The following is a 23,326-nucleotide window of genomic DNA, read 5'->3' as shown; positions in this document are numbered from 1 at the left end:
TCTGGAGGATTATGTGGGACAGATGCTGTATGGTGCTTCCCTCATGGCCAGGCACGGGGTTGTGCTCCAGAAATCAGGGGTGCCAAGGGTGTTTTTACTGTAAATGTAGAATTTTGTCAAGTCCTTTTTCAGCATCTAGTGAGACGATCACTTGTTTCCTCCTTCATTCTGGTAATGTGTGGTACGTCACATTGAGTGATCTCTGTATGCGAAACCGTCCTTGCAGTCCAGGAATAAATCCCACGTGGCCTTGGGGCAGGATCCTCTTCATGTGCCCCAGGATCTGGTTGGCCAGTACTGTGGTGAGGGGTTGGGCATCAGTGGCCATCAGGGAGATGGGTTTGTGGTTTCCTTGTAGCGTCTCTGGCTTGGTACCCGGGCAGTGCTGGCCTCACAGGAGTTAGGGAGTATTCCCTCCACTTTGGTTTTTGGGAAAAGTTTGAGAAGGATTGTTCTTTAAAAGTCTGGCAGCATTTATGGGCAGGGCCATCGGGCCCAGGCCTTTCCTTCGTCAGGAGGAAAGTTGGTCACTGTTGAATGGTCACCGTTCATTCCCCTTACTCGTTACGGGTCTCTTCGATTCTCTTTCTCGGATTCGGCCTCAGTAGGTCCTGTGGCGTTATCCGACTTGTGGCATGGGTGGTTCACAGCACTCTCCTGACCCTTTTTATTTCTGTAGAATCAGGAATAACGTCTCCATTTTCACTTCTGAGTGATTTGGGTCTTGCGTTCCTTAGTCCATCTAGCTAAGAGTTTGTCAACTTTGCTGATCTTTTCAAAGAGCCAGTGTTTTGGTTCCATTCATTTTCTCTTTCGCTTTTCTGTTCTCTATTTTGTTTATCTCTGCTCTCATCTTTATCATTGCCTTCCTCCTCACTTTAGGTGAAGTTTGTTCTTTTTCTAGTTCCTTAGGTTGTGAAGTTAGGTTGTCAGTTTCAGGTGTGTGTGTGTGTGTGTGTGTAAGGTTAAGGTAAGCAGTTACAGCTGGAAATTTCCCCCTTAGCACTGGTTTCACTGGATCCCATTTGCTATGGTAGGGTGTGTGTTCATCTTCTTTTGGCTCAAAGTATTTTCTAATTTCCCCTGTGGTTTCTTATTTGACCCACTGGTGGTTGAAGAGTGTGTTAATTTCCACAAAGGGGTGAATTTTCCAGTCTTCCTTCTGCTCACGGTTTCTAACTTCATCCTGTTGCAGTCAGAAAGGATACTTTTGAAATCTGTTGAGACCCATTTGGTGTCCTGACACACGGCTGCTCCTGGAAAGTGTCCCTCGGGCACTTGACAGTCACGTGCACGCTGTCGTCGGGTAGAGTGGCGTGTGTGTCTGGTGTGTTACGTCCCCTATTCCCTTCTGTCTGCTGGTTCTGTGCGTTGCTAGGAGGAGGTATCGAGGTCTTCAGCTATGATCCTACAGCTGTTGTCCTTCTGATTCTGTCCATGTTTGCGTCCTGTATTTTGATGGGTGGTTAGGGGTGGATAAATGTTTATAATTGTTCTATCTTTTTGCTATATTGAACCTTTTCTTAATATATGACTTTTTTTTATCTCTTGTAACTTCTTTTGATTTGAAGTCTTTCTTATCATATGTTAGTACAGCCATGCCAGGGGGACCAGGGTGAAAATGAGACTTGTTACTCCCCCTGCTTTGGGATTCATTCTTTCATTTATGTTTTTTGTAAATTTTTAAATTGGAGTTTGATTTGCCAACATATAGCATATCACCCAGTGCTCATCCCATTAAGTGCCCCCCTCAGTGCCCATCACCCAGTCACCCCATCCCCCTGCCCACCTCCCCTTGTTTGTTTCCCAGACTTAGGAGTCTCTCATGTTGTGTCACCCTCTCTGATTTTTCCCACTCATTTTCTCTCCTTTCCCCTATAGTCCCTTCCACTATTTTTTATATTCCCTATAAGAGTGAACCCATATAATGTTTGTCCTTCTCCTATTGACTTACTTCGCTCAGCATAATACCCTCCAGTTCCATCCACGTTGAAGCAAATGGTGGGTATTTGTCGTTTCTAATGGCTGAGGAATATTCCATTGTGTACACAGACTACATCTCCTTTATCCATTCATCTTTTGATGGACACCGAGGCTCCTTCCACAGTTTGGCTATTGTGGACATTGCTGCTATAAACATCGGGGTGCAGGTGTCCCGGTGTTTCACTGCATCTGTATCTTTGGGGTAAATCCCCAGAAGTGCAATTGCTGGGTCATAGGGCAGATCTATTTTTAACTCTTTGATGAACTCCCAACAGTTTTCCAGAGTGGCTGCACCAGTTCACATTCCCACCAACAGTGCAAAAGGGTTCCCCTTTCTCCACATCCTCTCCAACATTTGTTGTTTCCTGCCTTGTTAATTTTCCCCATTCTCACTGGTGTGAGGTGGTATCTCATTGCGGTTTTGATTTGTATTTCCCTGATTGCCAGTGATGCAGAGCATTTTCTCATGTGCTTGTTGGCCATGTCTATGTCTTCCTCCATGAGATTTCTGTTCATGTTTTTTGCCCATTTCATGATTAGATTGTTTCATTGCTGCTGAGTTTAATAAGTTCTTTATGGATCTTGGATACTAGCGCTTTATCTGATATGTAAATACCTTCTCCCATTCTGTAGGTTGTCTTTTAGTTTTGTTGACTGTTTCTTTTGCTGTGCAGAAGCTTTTTATCTTAAGTCCCAATAGTTCATTTTTGCTTTTGTTTCTCTTGCCTTCATGGATGTATCTTGCAAGAAGTTGCTGTGGCCAAGTTCAAAAAGGGTGTTGCCTGTGTTCTCCTCTAGGATTCTGATGGAATCTTGTCTCACATTTAGATCTTTCATCCATTTGAGCTTATCTTTGTGTACTGTGTAAGAGAATGGTCCAGTTTCATTCTTCTGCATGTGGATGTCCGATTTTCCCAGCACCATTTATTGAAGAGACTGTCTTTTTTCCAGTGGGTAGTCTTTCCTGCTTGTCAAATATTAGTTGACCATAGAGTTGAGGGCCCATTTCTGGATTCTCTATTCTTCATCTAAAAAGCACTGGTTGCATCTCCTCTCCCCTTTCAGGCCCCAGGCACCGTGCTAGGCGTTGGGAAGATAAAACCTGCGGTCTCTGGCCTCCAGGAGCTTCCAGGTCAGCCTGGAGGCCTGTGGCAGGGGTCTCCCTGCCTAATGCTATTATACCACTGGGCCTGGGTGTTTCGGGGCTGCCCCCACCCCCTGGCACAGTGAGTATCACAGAGTGCAAGCCACTAGCCCCCTCCCCAGGGAAGGGCAGGCTCTCTTTTGTATTCAGCACATAGAGCGTGTTTGGCTGATTTTCCCATCAGACAGGGCCACCACCCTGTGCCGGTGGCAGCTGGCAGGGGACACCACCATCCACTGAGGCAGCAAGGTCCTGCAGACGCCAGGGTGAGTCATCTCCCATGATACCTGGCTGCCCCATCCTGCTTCCTGAGTCGCCACTTTCTGCTCTTCCAGCCTCGGCAGGATCCAGGGGTCCTCGGGTCTGGCTCTCCAGACTCGGGGTGCCTGGAGGCGTGTGGTCACCCTAGGGTACGAGGAAGGCGTGAGTCTCAGGGCAGCCTGAGCAACCCGGGTGTTTGGAGAAGTTTGACATCTGGGGCAGGACCTAAGCTTTGGTGGAGATTATAGTTTAGTTTTGACCTCCCGATATTCCGTCCCAGCATGCACAATGGCAAGCAGGATGCCCTGGGATCTGGTTCCCTGGCCATCTCTTAGCTCCGTGACCTTGGACAGTATGTTCTCCTCTCTGTACCTCTGATTTTTTTCAGCCACAGATAGGAGCTAATCAGCCTGAGCCCACAACAGGGCAGAGGAAGGGACCCGGGGAACAGAAAGCCAGCAGGCACATAGTAGGCGCTTCGCTCCATGGAGCAGAAACGAATTTCCCCTTTCCATCCTCGGGCAGCATAACCTGAGAAGAGTATGAATATAGATGGATCATTATAAACAATTAGAACAAAGAAGGGAGAATCTTTATTTCTTAATCCATATAGAACCCCTGCAATTAAAGCTGTTGTTTTGACTGGAGAACTAAGAAAACATGATGAGAAAATTAGAGACATCTGAGCACCTACCTTCTATGCATGTACATTTTTTAAAGGACATTTTACACATAAACGATTAGGAATGCTTTCAAAATACATAAAAATACAGAGATTAAAATTAGTCTAAACACACAAAGGTCTGATCAGGCTCAGGCTGTGCCAGGGACGGGCCAGGAGCGCCCACCGAAGTCCTAGGAGGACGTGGGCAGGGATGGAGGAACTCCCTCAGTCCATCCCCCCACCCCTCAGCAGGTACTTAACTGTGTGCCTACTATGTGCTACACACCATTTCAGCTACTGATCGTATTTTATTCAGCAGTGAGTCCAGTCCCTGCCCTCTGGACCTTCTAGGGGAGTGAATAGACATCAAATGAACAAGTAAATGTGTGTGTGGCAGATGGTGGTTGCCATAAAGAAAACTAGAATAGCAAATGACACCCTATGGAGGTGTGCTGTTTACAGCTAGGAAAGGCCACCAGGGGAGTCAGATACAGTGTGTGGAGACGGAGAGATGTGTCAGGTAGCAGAAGCAGCACATGCAAAGGTCCTGAGGCAGAGCTTGCTCAGCCTACTTGAGAAAGAGCAGAAAGCCAGGATAGCAGGAGCAGAGGCAGCAAGGAGAATGGCCCCATCACAGAGGGCAGTGTAGCCAATGGCCAGCCATTCGGGCTGCCACTTGGAGTGACATGGGAGCCACCAGAGGGAAAGAGCTCTGTTGTGAATGAGGATATGGGACCGGGAAGGAAGCAGAGAGGCCAGGTGGAGGATGATGTCCCCCGGGCAGGAGGAGATGGTGAACAGCACTCTGAGTCTGGATGTACTCTGGAAGTAGAGACAGACAGGATTTGCCACACATTTGGCATGGACATGAGAGCAGTCAGGATGGTGTGAGGCCCAGGAAGGAGACAGTTGCCGTTTTTAAAGTGGGGATGGCCAGGGGCAGTGGTGGAAGGAAGAGGTGGCCTTGGACATGTTGCATCGAGCTGCTGGTCTGACATCCAGGTAGAAAGCGAGAAGGGCACTGAGCCTTAGAGTCCGGCCTTCAGGCTGGAGCAGGCTCGGAGGAGTCACTGCATGTTGGTGGGTGTGAGCCCAGGTCAGGTGCCTGGGGCGTGAGGGCAGAGGAGGAGACAGGGCCCGGCCCAACCACCTTGGAGAAGTTGGTCCCTAAGAGGGAGCAGCGGAGAGAATGGAGGAAGAGAGCAGGGATTCCAGCACCATGAAGCCCAGCGTGGAAGGCCCAGGAGAACGTGTGCCAGGCAGGACATCGGGGGACCATCCTCTGGACTTCATCCAGGAGACAGCCATGCACGGGAGGGCTGCATCTGTGAGTCGGGCAGCCCCTGCCAGCTGTGGGGAGTCCCGGGGCACTTCCTCCCCCTCTGAGAGCCTCTTCTGGACCAGGATGCCCACAGACTTCTCAGGGACTCTGGCAACCATCCTTCCCAAGACCTCTGTGACCATGCCCACAGCTGTTGCTCACCAGGACCCCCAGCAGCACCCTCTCTGACCCTCTCGCATAGCTGGCAGCCTCCAGCAGGCCCTTCCTCAAGTGTTTGAAGTGTGGCATGAGGGCTGTGCACGGCTGGCAAAGCCCCAGGCCCGGCAGGGCTCCTTCCACGCAGCTGCTTCCTCGTTTTGTCACCCCTGCCAGCAGCTTTCTCTGCCTTGGCCCGGGGTCTGCCCCTCGTTCTTTTCAGAATGGTACCCGGCAGAGGTATCGGTGACGTTAGATATTGTCACCAGCACTGGCTCTCCGGGGCCACACGGCGTGTCTCCAACCTCTAAGACATTAAACGTCCCTCCCCACACCGGGCCACTGGCACATCTGCCAAGGCCATTGTGCTTCCAAAGGCTGTCTGATGTCTGGGGGGGGAGGGGGAGCTCTGGGCTTGGTGGAGTCCAGGCAGCAGCAGGCAGACGGCTCGCTAGGTGAAGAGAGGGCTGGCCCTTAGCAGGAAGGAGACTGAGCCCCATGTCCCCACCCTGAGCCTCAGTTCCTCACCTCCAGAATGGGTGTGCTGCACTCAGGAGCTCCAGGAACCTCCCCACACCCCCACCTGGAGCAGGTGTAGGCCTTGTGGTAGGTGGGAGGAAATGGCCACACATGGGGTGATTGACCGGTTTGGCGGGCTCCCTGGGGGAGGCGGCTTCCCCTTGGCCATGTTGATGGAGCACCCAAGTGCTCATCCATCCGGGGCCAGCTGCACACCCCCTATGCTGTCTGGCTGCCCCTTCCCGGCCAGCTGGGAGGAATCGTGGCCCACTCTTCAGGCCCAGGCTCAGGGCAGCCCCTGCTGTTGAGCAGGGGTGGGGCTCAATCTGAAACCATGGGAAACACATTGCAGGCCTTTCAGCTCTGGTCCTCGCCCCTGGAAGGCAGCACTGTCGTTGCTGTTGGACAGGTGAGCAGGTTGTGGATCCAGAGATGAAGTGACTCACCTGAGATGCCCAGCCAGACCCCCTGCTGTGGAGGCCTTCCCGTTCCCTGCCGCCCCTCCTCACAGGGTACACCTAGGGGAGGCGAGGGCTGGCGTGCTGCATCAGGGCTCAGAGTAGCATCGTGGCAGCAGCGGGATCCGCCTCTGGAGGAGGAGGGTGGCAGAGCTGTCCTAGCGCAGAGAAGTCTTCTTTTATGCCTGATCTAGAAAGTCCACTGTTCCCAGGGTGCCAGCATGGAAAGGGCGGAAGCTGGGCCTGGGGCTGCAGCTCTACAGGGAAGCTGGCTGGTGTGCACCTGCTGGGGCCACTCAGTGCTGGCTCTCATGGATGGAGTTAGGCTCTTTAATCCCCATCTAGGAAATGAGGAACCTGACACTCAGGTTGCAGGAGGGACTCCCTCAGGGTCCCTCAGCAGGTGTCCAGTCCAGGATTTGAACCCAGGGCCATGGCCCTTCTTCCTTGAGCTGTGACTGCCTGGCTCCATAGACTTGGTGCATCCGGAACTGTCTGAACAGGGGAGACCGGGTGGGGAGTGCAGATGCTGCACCCGGGTGGACCTGGCGTGAATTTCAGCTCTGCTCCTTCTCGTTGGGAGCCCTCTCTCACCCTCACTATCCTCATCTGTAAAATGGGCTTATTACTGTCCTACCTCAAAGGGTCAGAGCCTGCTCAGAGCAGGCCAGTTGCTGTCTATCCACTTTCTCAGTTAAGCAAGATCTAAGGACCAGGAGTGTTGCCAGCCACACGGTAGGGACTCCATTGTAAGTTGGCTTCTCTTCAGTGAGTGCTCTGAGGAAGTGCCTCCAGGCCAGGGTGGGAGAGCGGGGTGGCCCGTCCATGGCCCAGGTCTGTCTCCAGGAGTGGTCTTGTCCCCATGACACTTCTGTCCCTTGTGGTCTTGCCCCATGGCCTGGGGCTGGCCAGCACCTGCCTGGCTCCTCATCGTGCTGCATCTGTGTGGCAGGTGAGGCACTTCCATTGATGAGGCTATCATCAGACTCCCGTCTGGGCCCTATGGGAGTATAGAGACAGTTGGTTGCAGCTTTTCTCCCCTCTGACCTGTGTGCCTTCAGGATGAGCCCTCTGGGAATACCTCTGTCTGGTACCTGCTGTAAGGTGGCTTGAATTGAAGCTTCCCCGCACCCCCACACACACCCCATGACTTTGCCAGGACAGTGGGCTTGGCCCAGGGCAATCTGGTCCAAGCACCACAGGGACCCACTGGGGTGGAGGGGGCATTCCTGGACTCCACTGCACTGTGATAAGACTTGCTCTCAGCTCAACCCATGGGGACTCTGGGTAGGGGATGGACCTGTATCATCTCTGCCTGGATTGGGCTTGGGTGTGTCCAGCTCTTTCTCTGTTCTTCAAGTTCTCCAGCCATGGCCCTCGAGGTGTATCCTGGTGGTGCCAGCACTCGGTCTAGCAGCGCTGTTCTGCAGGCATGTGCTTAGGCTCAGCAGGCATGTGCTTAGGCTCAGCAGGCACTAGGATTCTGGTGGATTATGTTTGAGCAGGTGAATCTAACTGTAGGCAGGGGCCAGGGCAGAGTTCTCTGAAGAAGGAAGTAGGTCATGTAAGGGCACCTAGGCAGGCATCCCAACCTGGAGCTGAGAGTAGATAGGGCAAGGAGAGGTGGGCCCAAAGGAGCGAGCATGGACAGGTCACAGAACAGTCTTGGAACTTACAGCCATGCTTGTAGGTGGGTATTAATCATAGCATTTGGCTTTATGTTAAATGATGGTTTCTTGAGGATATATCAGATGAAAAATCCTGGAGTAGAATTTGGACCTTGTTTTTTAATGATTTTTGTCATCATATTTACCATTTGTGTGCCTACGGGCCCAGCGCCCTCAAGCTACTTTACTTTACATTTGTGTCTTCTGAGCCCCACACAGCCCCCCAACAGCCCCTGTTGGAACAGGGCTTTACTCTTTGCTGCAGGACCCCAGCCGTAAGGCCTGTGCCTCCACTGTCCCCTGCCTCCTGCAGCTGCAGAGCTCTTGACCTCCACACACATCCCTAAAACGAAAACAATGCTGCTTAAATCAGTTTGAAGTGGTCCCAGGGCCTGGCATTTTGGTGTCCTGGATGCTGCTCAGGGAGCCAGGAGAGTCACCAGGCAAAATCTGTTCCAGCATTTAGCTTGAGATGTGTTGGGTAATAAACATATGGATGATTTTTATGTGCAAACACTTGTAAAGGGGACAGCCCATTCCTGGTCCCTGTGCTTGGGGCCAGCAGGCCATGCTGTCTTGGTATCACACAGCCACTGACAGATACAACTGATAAAGTGCCAGAGAGATTAGGCTAGAACAGAGATTATTAGCAAACTGTGGTCCACAGGCCAGGTCCCACCCACTGCATTTTATAAATTGTGTTGGGACACAGCCACACACATTCGCGTTCTGTCTATGTTGTCTTCATGTTGCAAGGGCCTGTATACTCTTGACCCCTTCAGAAGTTTGGTCCCTAGACTAGTATATAGAATACTGGAGCCGACCTGCCTGTAGTGGGATAGAAGACTCTCCATGACACATCTTTAAGAGGAAAAAGCAAGATGCAGCACAGTGCCTAAATTTCCACTTTTAGAAATAGCGAATAGTATAGATGTGGACATAAGCACACCTGTGTTTATGGATATGCTCTGTGTGCAATGGATAGCTCTAGAAAGAAACATCAAAAAATCACCATGGTTGCCTGGAGAGTGGGGGTAGGGAGACTCCCTTCATACATTTTTCTCTGCATGCTTTTTTATTTTGCACCACTTTGTTTCTTATTGAAGGAAATAATTTAGTTCAAAAAGTATATTAAGGCTGAAGAGTAGAGAAAAGGAAGACAGAGAAGGGAATAGCTTTTGCCTTATTTAGCTTTTTCAGGAAGATGGAACTACTGTCTTTTTATACCTGGGACCTTTCTTATTTGAATGGTATCTTCATAAGAATTAATTAGGGGAAAGCTGTAAGAACTCAGAATTGCCAATGATCTTGAAATGGAAATAAATTTTCAGTGGAACCCTAGAGGTAGAGAGGCTTGGGGCCCTGTGGAGAATTAGTTAGCCTGTCTTCATCTGAGTGGAGTGAGCCATGCTTCTAAGCAAGGTGCTATCCTAGCGAGGGGAGCAGTGCCTTTAAATCTTCTGATGGTCGTCTTTTTCTTGGATGAGGCCTGATCTAGTCTGGAATGGTCAAACCAGGGCACACATCTGCCAGGAAAATACGAGAAAAATCTTCACTGTCATCCATGCAGATCTCACAGCTGCCGACCTTCACAGACTGCTCAGATATGCCCTCTTCCAAGAAGGGTTTAAAATTACTTCTCTAGGGGCGCCTGGGTGGCTTGGTCTGTTTAGTGTCTGACTTGGTTTTGGCTCAGGTCGTGATGTCATGGTCATGAGATCGAGCCCCAGGTCAGTCTCTGCATTGAGCATGGAATCTGCACTCCTCTCCTCCCTCTGCCGCTCCCACCCCTCTCTCCTCCTCTAAAAACATAATAAAATTCTTTCTGCAGAAGGCCTGATGCAATCCAATGTTCACCCAGTTCACCACTCCACCAAAACACCTGCCTTTGAGCTCAAAGATAAATGGAACCATTCTCCTTTTAACTGGTCTTCAAATTTGCAGAACTGCTCCCAAGTGATACGGTTGCTTTAAGTTTTTGGCCCTCAGCCCTGGTCTGCACATTGGAGCACCTGGCATGAGTCTAAGTCCCAGTGGTGATTCTAAAGTATACCCAGGGTTGAGAACTCCAGCTTTAAAAAGTTGTTGGAGGAGAGTCTGGGAAGATGGCAGAGAAAGGGGACCCTAAACTCAGCTCCTGGATAGAACTAGGGAACACTCGCATCAGCATAAATAATCCAGAAAACGACCTGAAGACTGGCAGAGAAGAGGTTACATGAAAGAAGTTGGGAAGGGCAGAGATGTGGTGGGGAATGAAAGGGACCGTCATAGCCATCTGTAGTCAGGAGGGAGTGGCGGCTGCAGAGAAGGGCAAAACATAGACGTTTACTCTGGGAAGGCTGCAGGAGCAAGACAAATTCCCAAAACATTTGGCCTTAAAAGTGAGAGGGGCCAAATTTCATGAATTCTTAAAACCAGAGGGACTTAACAGCCCAGTATTTGAAAACTCTCAAACTCAGCTCCAGGAAATAGAAAGCTGAACCCCCATCCAGAAGAGACAGCAGGACACACAATCCATGGAGATACAGTGTAAAAGCAGCAGTTTGAAAAATGCCTGGAGCATACTGGAGGGAGAGTTATTTACTCACCTCAAAGCGCGTCCCAGGAGACTCCTCTAGGAACAAAGCAGTTGGCAGGTGCCATCTTCCTAACTCAGGGCCACCTGCTGGAACCAGTACGATGCCAACATTCACTGCCTTCCTCGCTTGCGCCAACCCCCACCCCCAGCAGTCACATTGGCCTCACTCCCTGTGCTGCAGGTCCCCTCCCCCAGAAGACCAGTGAAAACCTTGCCAACACATCTTCCTCCATACCTTTAGCGGGGCCTCATCCTGGCAGCAGTGGTGGCAGGCCCTATGGAAACCAGAGGCACACTTAGTTAAAATTGCACGCTCCACCCAGAACCAAACACTGCCCACAACAGGCAAAGAGAGCCTCTGTGGGTGACTGAAGGAAAAAGCAGCCAGGATAAAGCAGCAGGGTGTGTGCAACACACATAGGAGACACCCCCTGCAGTGCCAGGTTCTGGGAAACCGAGGACACTGCCCTGCAGGGCACTACAGGACCTCTTCATAAGGCCATTACTGTCACGAGCAGGAGATGTAGCTGACTTTCAGACAAAATGAGACAGAAGAATATGTCCTAAATGAAAGCACAAGACAAAATCACAGCAAGAGACCTAGGCAAAGTGGATACAAGTAATATGTCTGTAGAGAATTTAATGATCATAAAGGTACTCACTAGACTTGCAAAAAACAGTGGAGGACATCAGTGAGACCCTTAACAAGGAGATAAAAAAGAACTGATCACAGATAACATAATAAAATGAAATTAAAAACACACTAGGTGGAAAGAATAGCAGGCTAGAGGAAGCAGAGGAACGAATTAGCAACCGGAGGACAGAGTGAGGGAAAATAGTTACGGGACTCTGTGACTTCATCAGATGTAATAACATTCATTGTATTACAATAACATGTAGGGATCACAGAAGAAGAAAAGCGAGAAAAGGAGGCAGAAAATTTGAAAAAAAAAAAATGCTGAAAACTACCCAGATACAGGAGGCACAGAGATCTCAACAAAACCAACCCAAGGAGGTCCACACCAAGACATACAGTAATTAAAATGGGGAAAAGTAGTGATAATCAGCTGTCTTTAGAGAATTTTAAAAAGCAACAAGAGAAAAGACAGTTATATTCAAGGGGGAAACCCCATAGGCTATCAGATTTTTTAGCAGAAACTTCGCAGGCCAGAAAAAGGTGGCACAATATATTCAAAATGCTAAAAGGAAAAAAAAATGTGCAGTCAAGAATACTCTATCCAGCAAGACTGCCATTCAAAATAGGAGAGTGAAAGGGTATCTCAAACAAAAGCTGAAGGAGTTCATGACTACTAACCCAATCCTACAAAGAATGTTAAAGGGGGACTCCCTCAGTGGAGAAGACCATAAGCATGAAAAGAAACTCAAAAATAGTAAAAATAAATATATCTGTAAAAATCTGTTCAGGGACTCACAAAATAAAAGGATGTAGAATATGATGCCATATACCTAAAACATGGTAGGGAGAGGAATGAAGAGTGGGTTCAAACTTAAGCAACCATTAACTTAATATATGCAGAAGATATGTAGATAAACCTCATGGTAACAGGCAAACAACAAAGAGAAAGGAATCCAAGTACATCACTAAAGAAAGCCAGCAAACCATACAAGAGAAGGATCAGAGAAAAACAGTAAAACAACCACAGAAAAGTAATGAAATGGCAATAAATACTTACCATAAGTACTTTGTCAATGGATTAAGCATCCTAATCAGAAGATATAGCCAACAGAATGGATTAAAAAAAGATCTTTCTATATGCTGCCCACAAGAGACTCATATCAGACCTTAAGACACCTGCAGATTGAGGGGATGTAGAGAAATATTTATCATGCACATAGATGTCAAAAGAAAGCTGGGGTGGCAATACTTACATTGGACAGAATAGACTTTAAAACAAAGACTATACCTAAGAGACAACGGAAGATAAAACAAGAAATATTTATGCGTCCAACATGGGACACCCGAACACATATAACAGTTAATAACAAACATAAAGGAATATGATTGATAGTGATACAGTAACATTAGGATCTTGAACCCTCTAGTTACATCCACAGACAGATCATCCAAACAGAGTACAGAGTAACAATAAAGAAACACTGGCTTTGAATGAACACACTGAACCATATCAATTTAACAGATACATTCCATCCTAAAACCATGCACATTTTTTTTCAAGTGCACATGGAACATTCTCCAGAATAGATCACGTAGTAGGCCACAAAACAAGTATCAAACTAAAAAAGATTGAAGTCATACCATGCATCTTTCTGACCACAAATACATGAAGGTTAAATAACATACTACTAAACAATGACTGGGTCAACCAGAAAATCAAGGAAGAAATAAAAAATTATATGAAAATTCCAAAATCTTTGGGATGCAGCAAAAGCAATTTTAAGAGGGAAGTCAATAGCAATACATACCTACCTCAAGAAGCAAGAAAAATCTCAACCTAACCTTACACCTCAAGGAGCTAGAAAATAGAAAACACAAAACCAGCAGAAGGAAGGAAATAATAAAGATTAGAGTACATCATTGAAACCAGGAGATGGTTCTTTGGCTAGAGGTTTATCAATTTTGTTGATCTTTTCAGTTTCATTAAATAAAAATCACAAATGCAAAAGGAGAAATAACAACACCAAAAATACAATCAGTGTAATAAAAATTATATGCCAGGCACACCTGGGTGGCTTAGTTTAGTGTCCAATTCTTGATTTCAGTTTAGGTCATGATCTCAGATCATGAGATCAAGTCCCAAATGGGGCTCTGTGCTGGGCATGGAGTCTGCTTAAGATTCTCTCTCTCTACCCGCCCCACACCTGCTCATACTCACTCAAACAAAAATTATATGCCAACAAATTGGACAATCCAGATGAAATGAATTTCTAGAAACATAACCGATGAAAACTGAAGGAGGAAGAAATAGAAAATTGGATCAGACCAATAATCAGCAGTGAAATTAGATCAGCAATCAAAAACTGCCAACAAGGGGCACCTGGGTGGCTCAGTAGTTGAGTGTCTGCCTTTGGGTTAGGTGGTGATCCCGGTGTCCTGGGATCGAGTTCCACATCAGGGTCCACACAGGGAGCCTGCTTCTCCCTATGCCTATGTCTCTGCCTCTCTCTGTCTCTCATAAATAAGTAAAACATTTTTTAAAAACCCCCAAAAAACTCCCAACAACAAAAAAAATCCAGGACCAGATTTTCTACCACACTTCTAAAGAAAAATTAATACCTAAAGATACCACACATAGAAAAGAACTACAGGCCAATATCTCTGATAAACATAGATGCAAAATTCCTCAACAAAATATTAGCAAACCAAATCCAACAATACAATAAATCATTAACCACGATCAAGTGGAATTTATTCCTAGAATGCAAAGGTGGTTCAGTATTTACAAACTAATCAACACAATACATCACGTCAATAAGAGAAAGGCTAAGAACCACATGATCATCTCAGTAGATTGAGAAAAAGCATTTGACAAAGTATAACATCTATTCATGATAAAAACCCTCAACAAAGTAGGTCTGAAGACCATATATGAAAAATGCACAGTGGGACAGAACTGAGAGCTTTCCCCCTAAGGTCAGAAATAAGACAAGGATGTCCACTCAACACTTTTATTCAACATAGTACTGTGAGTCCTAGCCACGGCAATCAAACACAGAAATAAAAGGCATCCACATTGGTAAGGAAGAAATCAAACTCTATGTGCAGATGACATGATACTATATATAGAAAACCCGAAAGACCACCAAAAAACCTGCTAGAACTGATATGTTAATTCAGTAAGGTTGTAAGATACACAATATACAGAAATCTCTTGCATTCCTACATGCTAATAATAAAGCAGCAGAAAGAGAAATTAAGAAAACAATCCCATTTCCGATGGCACCAAAAAAGAATAAATTACCTAGGAATACACTTAACTGAGGAGGTACAAGACCTGTACTCTGAAAACTATGAAGCACTGATGAAAGAAATTGAAGATGACATGAAGAACTGAAAAGACATTCCGCACTCATGGATTAGAACAAGTATTGTTAAAAACCCAAAGCAATCTACAGATTTAATGCAATCTCTGTCAAAATACCAATAGCATTTTTCACAGAAGTAGAACAAACAATCCTAAAATTTTAATGGAGCCAGAGCAGACCCTGCGTAGCCAAAACAGTTTTGAAAAAGAAAAAACTGGAAGTATCACAATTCCAGCTTTCAAGTTATATTACAAAGCTGTGGTAATCAAAACAGGATACTGGCACAAAAAGTAGACACACAGGTCAATCAACAGAAAGCCCACAGACAGACCTACAACTACATAGTCAATCTTTGACAAAGGAGAAAAGATGCAACAGGAAAAAGTCCCTCCAAATGGTGTTGAGAAAACTGGACAGCTACATGCAGAAAAATGAAACTGGACCACTTTCTCATACCACACACAAAAATAAATTCAAAACAGACTGAAGACCTACATGTGAGACCTGAAACCATAAAAATCCTAGAACACAGGCAGTGTTCTAGGATTTGACATCAGTCATAGCCACTTCTTTCTAGATAAGTCTCCTGAGGCAAGGGAAACAAACTGTTGGAACTACATCAAACTAAAAAGCTGCTGCACAGCAAAGGAAAAAAATCAACAAAACTAGAGGACAGCCTATTGGGTAGAAGATACTTGCAAATGACATATCTGATAAAGGGTTAGTATCCAAAATCCAGAAGACCTTAGTAAACTCAACACCAAAAACACACATAATCCAACTTTAGAAAGGGCAGAAGACATGAACAGACATTTGTTCAAAGACAACATCCAATTGGCCAAGAGACACGTGAAAAAGATGTTCAACGTGACTCATCAGGGAAATGCAAATCAAAACCACACCCTCACACCTATCAGAATGGCTAAAACCATCGACACAAGAAAGATGTTGGCAAGGATGTGGAGAAAAGGAAGGAACCCTCGTGCACTGTTGGTGGGAATGCAAACTGGTTCAGCCACCCTGGAAAACAGTAGAGGGTCCTTGAAAAATTAAAAATAGAATTACCCTATGATCCAGTAGTCACACTACCAGGTATTTACTCCCAAAATACAAAAACGAGTGTGAAAGGATACAGCCTCCCCACCCCCCCCATGTCTATAGCAGCATTAGTAAGTATGGAAGCAGCCGTAGACAGATGGAAAAAGGGGGGGGGGCGGTGTGTACACACACAATAGAGTATTACTGAGCCATAGGAGCAAGCAAAATCTGGCCACTTGCAATGTCTATGGATCTGGAGAGTATAATGCTAAGCAAGCAAGCTAAATTAGAGAAAAATACCAGGTCATTTCACTCATGTGGAATTTAAACAAAACAGATGTGTATGTGTGTGGGGGGTGAAGGCAAACCAAAAAACAGCTTAACTACAGAGAACACACTGATGGTTTCCAGAGGGAGGGCGGGGGGGGGGGGCGGGGGGAGGAACAGGCGGTGGGGATGAAGTAGGGCACGTGTGACGAGCACCAGGTGATGGATGGAAGCCTTGTTCGGGAAGACCCGAAACTGAGAACACACCGTATGTTAACTACACTGGACGTAAAATTTTAAAACCAATGTCGGGGACTCAGACCTGGGTCTGATCACCTCCTCCCCCACCTACAGTGCCACGTGGGTCCAGTTGCTGTCTCTGAGCCTCCGTCTCCGCTCTGGTGTGACAGGAGGGCCTGCCATCTGCCAGCCCTTGCTTTACAGAGGCTGAGTCAGCGACCGCCGGGGGGGGGGGGGGGGGTGCAGCTGGCTCCAGAAGCTTCCTTGCCACTTCTCACACAGAGCCAGGGACCCCGAGTTCTGGGTCTGCTGTGGGATAGCGCACACTTCGGAGTCACAACAGCGGGTCCTCATCTCCGCTTGGGCCCTACAGGAGAAACCATTCGCCCTTCCCAAGCCGCTGGGACCCTCCTACCCAGGCGTGCGGAGGACGCTGAGGAGTCAGTGCACGGACGGCTGCCCCCACAGCAGACTAAGTGGCCAGGGCCGGCAGCTCCTGGCGCCCTAAGCTCCCGCCCCAGGTCTGTTGCTCCAGTGAAGGCCGGGGTCACGGACTGAAGAGTGGAATGCTTTCAGCTTTGAACTCAGGCCGCTCATCCCTGCAGGTACTCAGCTCTGCCCTCCTGGCGCAGGAGCCCCATACATGACAGGCAGGCCCCTGCTGTGTGTGATCCACGAACTTCTCTCTTTAGCTTCAGCCTCACAAGCTAGGGCCAGAATGTTCTTGCCAGATTTTATGGAAAGGGAAAGAACTCCCAAGTTGGGGAGAGTACAGTGCATCAGGAGGGAGGGAGGGGGCCCTGGGATTTGGGCAGCTGGGAACCTGCCGTCTACGTGCTCTTAACCCTGGGCCACTGAACCTGTCTGTGCCTCAGCTCCCTGAAAAGGGAGTACGAATGGGCTCCCCCTCACTGGCTTCTGGGTGTGCTTTGTTGAATACATGCAGGGCAGCGAGGGCAGGGCTGGGCACACAGCAAGCACAACATAAAGGTCGGCTGGTGCAGTTCAAGTGGAGAAATGATACACCTCTGCCCGTCTGATCACACCCGACAGTGGCCCAGGGATCTTGCTCAGAATGACCAGTTAGGCAGCTGCTTGTTTTTCAGCCACTTACCAGGTGTTCCTGTGCACCAGGCTCAGGGAGCATGCAGTCTCGTGGGGGAGGCCAGGGAACAACCAACCAAACCTCAAACAGCTGGAATTACTGCAATGGGAGATACACGCCACGAAGCACATTTGCAAGTAAGAGAGCTCGCTAGGTATAAGAGACAGTCTCTCCAGAGAGGTGAACTCATGAGGGACAGATTTTGGCCACATGGAGAGCGTCTCCTTAGTGGAAGGAGCATGGCCTTGTCCACAGGTCATAGGGAGCACAAAATTTATTCATTGTGCGGCAGCAGCCTCTGAGGGGCTCTGATCAGGGCGCCATGGTAGGGTCAGCTTTATATTTTAAAATAACCTAACACCATTAGTACTTAGAACCACTGATGAGTAGCTCAGGCTTGGTGGAGGAGGTGGTGGCTGAAGGTTGGGGAGCCTAGGACACCGGGCTTTCAGCTCCACAATCTTTCTGGCACTTTCTAAATCCATAGTCTGTGCACAAACGTGGCCCTTTCCCCAGGGCAATGGCTCTGAGCAGGTGTGACAGCTGGACCCAGAGCCTGCACCAGGTGTGCTCAGACCCACCCTAGGAGGCATCCTGCAGGACACGCTGGTGTGTACCTCTCACAGCACAGTGGAGAGGGATGCAGGGAAACTGCACAAGGACCTCTAGCAGCAGCATAGGGGACTCCTTCCTGCAACATTTTCTTTATGAAATGAGTAACGTGTAAGGTCTAGTTATAAAAATTTAATCCGCATGAATATACAGAACAAACACACTGCCCTGCGTTTCCTCCTTGTCTCTCCATTTGGGTGCATGTGCACCTTTTCTCATTTGCAGTTTTGTCTTTAATAAAGTTAGGATCCTGCACGGTCTTCTCAACCCTGTTGTCTTCATGTAATTGCATTTGCCAGATGTGTCACTGCATATTGGTGTGTCACCCTCTGTGATGGCAGGTGGCAGCGCTTATTACAAGTATGTCATTGTGTGATTAATAATATCCTGACCTACAGGCAGGTAGCTTGTTTCCCGGCTTCCAGATCAGAAGCCATGCTGGGTTGAACATCCTCACACCCACCTTTGTGAAAACACTCCCGTGTTTGTGTATATTGTGCAGTGTGTATTGTGTCGAAGGGACACCTGGATGTGGAGCTCCCGAGTCAGGATTTGTATGGGGGGTGTGTGCACCTTCACACACAGCTCCCTCCCTTTTCCTAAGAGGTGTCACCTATTCGCATGTCCAGCAGCCACGTAGGACCAGCGGCCCAGTGCTTGCCAACAGCACCTTCTGCCAGCTTGCGTCTCTGCTAAGTGAGAACGGTGTGTGGCTGCGCCGTGGACCCCCTCCCCCCAGGCCTACTCATTCCATGCACCTTTGCGCAGGGCCTGTCCTGTGTCACCCACCCTCTTTGTGCCCAGTTTGTGTCTGTGAACCATACTGACTGCGGGAGCACACGCCGGAGGCTGGTGCAGGGGAGGGGGCGGAGGCCCGAACAAGAGGACAGACGGGGACGAGGTGCGCCAGACGAGATGGGGACCAGGGACTGCAGAGGCGCCAGGGCAGGACTGTGCCCCGTGCCCACTGGGGGCCTGAGGGCTGGTGGACAGGGAGGATAGGAGGAGAGGCACAGGACCGCATCCAGGAGGGCTGTTGCCAAGTAAGGGAGGGATTTGCTTGGAGAAGGTGGGGAGATCAGTGTTAGGAGCCAAGGAGCGTCATGAGCTGGCTTGTTTCAGCTGGATGGCTCCAGCCAACTCACCTCCCCAGGCTTCAAGAGATAGTAGCAGAGTTACCCACAAACCTGCTTATCCCCCACCCCTGCCCCGAAGTGCTCACTGTATCCTTCCCCTTGTGTCTCTTGGGCTGCCCACTCTCAGTGGTTCATACGAGCCCCTATACGCTCTGGGCCTTCCATGACCTGCCTTCTGCAAGAGGAGGGACATCTCATCTCGTTGCTTTTTGTTCTCTGCTCCCGCACTGTTATAATCTCTGAGCTCTTTCCTGTTGGAACAAATCTGGGCGATGCTCAAAGGCGTTCATGGCTTTCCGATTCCAAGGCGCATGTCCTGGGTTCCGTCCAGACAGGAGGACAAGGTTCAGTACGCAGAGACTTGCTGTTCCAAGTGTATCAGATGTGATTCTAGGCCCTGGCCATACAATGGTGAAGATGACCGTGTGGCAGGTGCATAAGGAAACTAGGAAGCCGTGACTTGGTAGCACATGATTGGAGGTGACTTTTGAGTAAGACCTGCTGCTCAAGGACAATTGCGGAGGGCTGGACCCAAGGGCAGCCAGAAGCTACAGAGGAGGGAGATGGCAGGATAACTCTGGACGGGGTGCAGAGGAATCTGTGAACACAGGGAGACCATTTGGAAATCTGTAGAGAGTCCGGGCCAGAGGCCGTAGTGCTTGGCCCTCCGATGGCCATCAGCGGGCATGGAGAGAAGTACACATGTGGCACGCAGATCCAGAGGGAAACACCAAGGGGTACTTTGGTGAATTAGGCATGGAGTATGAAGGGCAGACAGACCAAGGTCGTAAGGCAGGGATGCAGCCAGGAGGTAGATCGTTGTACCATTTAGCAAAGCTGAGAGGACCAGAGGGAGCACTGAGAATTTCTTTGCGGGTCAAGTGCAAGATAGGGACACGGGCAGTGGTTACTACCTCCTCCACCAGGAAGGAGGAAAGTTAGGACTAAGGCAGTGAGGAGGACCACCCAGCCCCTTTCCAAAACAGCTTTTCAGGGGGAGGTCTCAGCGTGGCAGGGGTGCAGAGCTCCTGCAAGGTCAGCCTCAGTCTTCTCAGGAACTTGTGAGACGCCCACTTGGGTAACGAGTTCTAATTGAAGAGGCTCCCGGCCAGGTGCCCAGTGCGGCCTCCTCGGCATCAGGACATCTGTAACCATCAGAAGCCCCTCCAGCACAGCTCCCGGCCATCAGATACTTAAATCCAACACCTCCGGGTGCCACAGTAGGCGGGATGGTGTTTTTATGGGCTCCCGCCATCCTTCTAGGCAAATGAGGCCAAATGCATTACTTTTTCCAATAGCAGGATTTATCCCCGGGACCCACACACATGCCTTCGCTTTGGGGGCCCTCTCCGCCGTCACCTTGTGTGCCTTCCCCTTCAGCTCAGCTGCACCCGCCCCCAGTCCAGCCTCCAAACAGAAATGAGACCTGTGTTCACTCCCCCTCTGATCAGTCACTGTGCCCATGGGGGCTCACTCTCCAGCACCCTCATACTGACACCCCCTCTCCGGCTCTGTTCCTACTGCCCCCATCTGGGTTCTGACGTCAGGATCCTCCTCCTGGGGGCCCTACAGCCCCACAGGGCACCCTGGCTCTGGGGCTCATCTCTGTCCTTGGCACTCCCGGCCCTCTAGTAAGACTTAGAGGCTATACAGCTGAAGCGGGTTATGCTAATGGGGCTCCTCATGATCCTCAGGGGGCTCCCATGGCAGTCCACGGTCCAGCCCCCCTTCCATCCTCAGATCCCACACCATACTGTCTTCCCAGAACCCTTGAGGGCTTTTCCTCTGCACATATCTCCCTGTCATCTGCTCCTTAGCCCAGAGGATGAGAAGAACTGGTTCTAGTCAGGCAGGTCCAGGCTTTCCTGCTGTCACTTAGGAAACACATGACATCGCACCAGTCCATGCACCTCTGCGTGCCACACTCGATGCTCTAGACTTTGTGCGTGCAGCAGAGCCCCCACCTCCCAGGTGGGTGGGAGGGGGAAACCGATGAAGAACAGTGCTCAGGCCTCCTGCCCTCTGGCAGGCAACCTGTGACTCTCACCTATAACCTCTGCTCATCGACAGTGGCACCGCAGCTTTCCCGGCCACATCTCCCATGACTTGGCATCCCAAGCACAGAATGCCTGGATCCGAGAGGATGTCCGATCTCGAAGCATCTTTATCTAGGAAGGAACCATTCTCTTTGTGAGGTTCACTATGAAACACAGTAAATGGGGAAGAGCCAGCCGGACAAGCCGTGGTCATGTGCATGGGGCAGGCTGATGGCCACACGGGCCCCCTTCCTCCGTGGACTTTTGTTTGCCACCACCCTGGGTCGCCCCCCCCCCCTTATTTTAAATGATGAGAGGATTCTCCACATTCCTGCCGCTCTCCCTGTGTGCCACCCTTCGACTCAGGCATACAAAACAAACACCTGGCCGGAGTGTGGATCGCGAGAGCCAACGCCGCAGTACTAGGACTCCACAACAAACAGGAATTTCACCTGAGCACAGCTGGAGGCCCTCTCGAAGGACCCTGAGAAAATACCAGTGGCTCTCCTGAGTCCTGAGGTGGGATCTGCATCCAGCCGGGCCGCATGCACCCTCTGCGGCTTGAACGGCTGGGCGTCTGGGGAAGGCACCCTGTTCCCTGCCCCATCCTTAGGGTCTTCCATACTCACCCCCGCTCCGGCCCCCCCCCAACCCTGCCCCCGGCTCTTGTCACGGAGTTCCCTTGATTGAAGCCCTGCTCAGGGGCGCACCCACTGCCTCTCTGTAAGTCCCAGAGGTCGGGGCGGGGGGGGGGGGGGGTCCATCTGTCCCGCTCAGCCCCGGGTGCCAGTGGTCTGGCTCCTGCATCCCGCGGCCCCTCCTGACTGCAGGGCCCCGCTGTGTTGTCTGGTCGGGGGTTGTGGTCAGACTGCATGCTCAGGACCAGGCCCTGCTCCTCCCTCACGGCCCCCAGTGCCCACAGCTCCTTGTCTCAGGCCTCGGGTCTGCGTTTGAAGCCGAGGTGGTGAGCATATAGCAAATGGTGGGACTTTCAGCCCCAAGACTTAAGAAGCAGTGGCCTGTTTGAGTCTTAAGAGTCAGGAACTGTGGGGTTCTCAAGAACTGCAAGAACCATCCATTGGTCACGTGTGAGGGCAGAAGTCCTAGGCCCCAGATCTAACTGGGGGGGGGGGGGCAGGAAGCCGAGGAAGAGCCAGGAGGTCACCTCCCACAAATCCTCAGAGCAGGCACTCCCCAAGAGAAACCATCACGACGGTAGCGGAGGGGGCTGCACATGGGGGCTGGGTCCTTTGGGTCCCCCTTCGTGGGGTCCTGAGCCTGCCAGCGTGCCCCAAAGCCAGTTCACAGGTGGTGTAGCCCGGTGTGCCTGGACTGACAGCCGCTGGCAGCCCATGAGGCCCTCGCTGTCAGGGTAGGAGGCCTCCCCCCACCCACACCCTGGAGGACATCACATGCTGGGAGCGCAGCCCTTTCCCGTGGTTTGCACACCATGGAGGTGGAACACCCCCCCCCCCCCCCCCCCCCCCCGCATGCACAGACCTTCCCCAGGAGCCGGGTCCCGGAGGACAGTGGCCCCAGCCTCGGTAGACAACAGCTGGGTCCTATCCTTGTGCCAGGGGCCACCCCGGCCTCAGACACCACCCATGCAAAGCCACCCTCCAAGCTACGGAAGGCAGCTCCCAGCAAATAGAATATTGACCGGCTCTCTACACCCAGTTTATAAGCAAAATGAAAAGTACATCTCTCCCCGTGGCCATTTTTCACTGATGAGTGACTGACACCATCAAATCGATGTCACCCACCTGCTGGGGACTGGGATGCCGCAAAGGTGCACCCCAGAGGCTTATTAAAAAGAACAGCCACCCCTGGGGCTTCTGGCAGGTGATGCTTACACAGACCTGGATTCCTCTGGCCCCGACGAGAGCCAGCAGGAGGGAGGAGGGGTTTCTGAAGGGGCTGCCAAACTGACAGGGACTGAAGACCCGAGGATAAGGTACACGGGGGACGCCGGGCTGTGTCCTGGGTGAGCAGCCATGCTCAGGGTGCTGCTGCCCCCCCTGCCTGCTGGCTGGGAGCCCAGGCTCCAGCTGAGCAGAGAGCCGGGTACGAGGTGTCGGTCACAGGGCTGATGCCCCCAAGCCATGAGTCCCTGGAGCCCAGGAAGTCCACATCTCA

The 23,326-nt window shown here is 50.2% G+C and overlaps 1 protein-coding gene and 1 long non-coding RNA gene across 4 annotated transcripts in view; one reads left to right on the top strand and one right to left on the bottom strand.

The window, feature by feature from the left end:
• Positions 1-23,326, top strand: part of SNX29 (sorting nexin 29) — a 534,000-nt gene that overhangs the window by 498,511 nt on the left and 12,163 nt on the right. The gene's annotated exons all lie outside the window — the stretch shown is intronic.
• Positions 3,959-21,322, bottom strand: LOC112923334 (uncharacterized). Of its 2 annotated transcripts, none has more exons than XR_012000641.1 (5): positions 21,202-21,322; positions 10,987-11,026; positions 10,762-10,835; positions 7,807-8,049; positions 3,959-7,506 (listed from the first exon to the last, which is right to left on the bottom strand). It is a non-coding gene; the product is annotated as an uncharacterized lncRNA (long non-coding RNA). The 2 variants fall into 2 exon arrangements; XR_003235660.2 differs by lacking the exon at positions 21,202-21,322 and adding an exon at positions 11,414-11,502.

The sequence above is a fragment of the Vulpes vulpes genome, chromosome 3 (assembly GCF_048418805.1).
Source record: "Vulpes vulpes isolate BD-2025 chromosome 3, VulVul3, whole genome shotgun sequence".
NCBI classification, from domain to species: Eukaryota; Metazoa; Chordata; class Mammalia; order Carnivora; family Canidae; genus Vulpes; species Vulpes vulpes.
The sequence above is the reverse complement of the archived record's forward strand: the minus strand, read 5'-3'. Positions and strand labels throughout refer to the sequence as shown.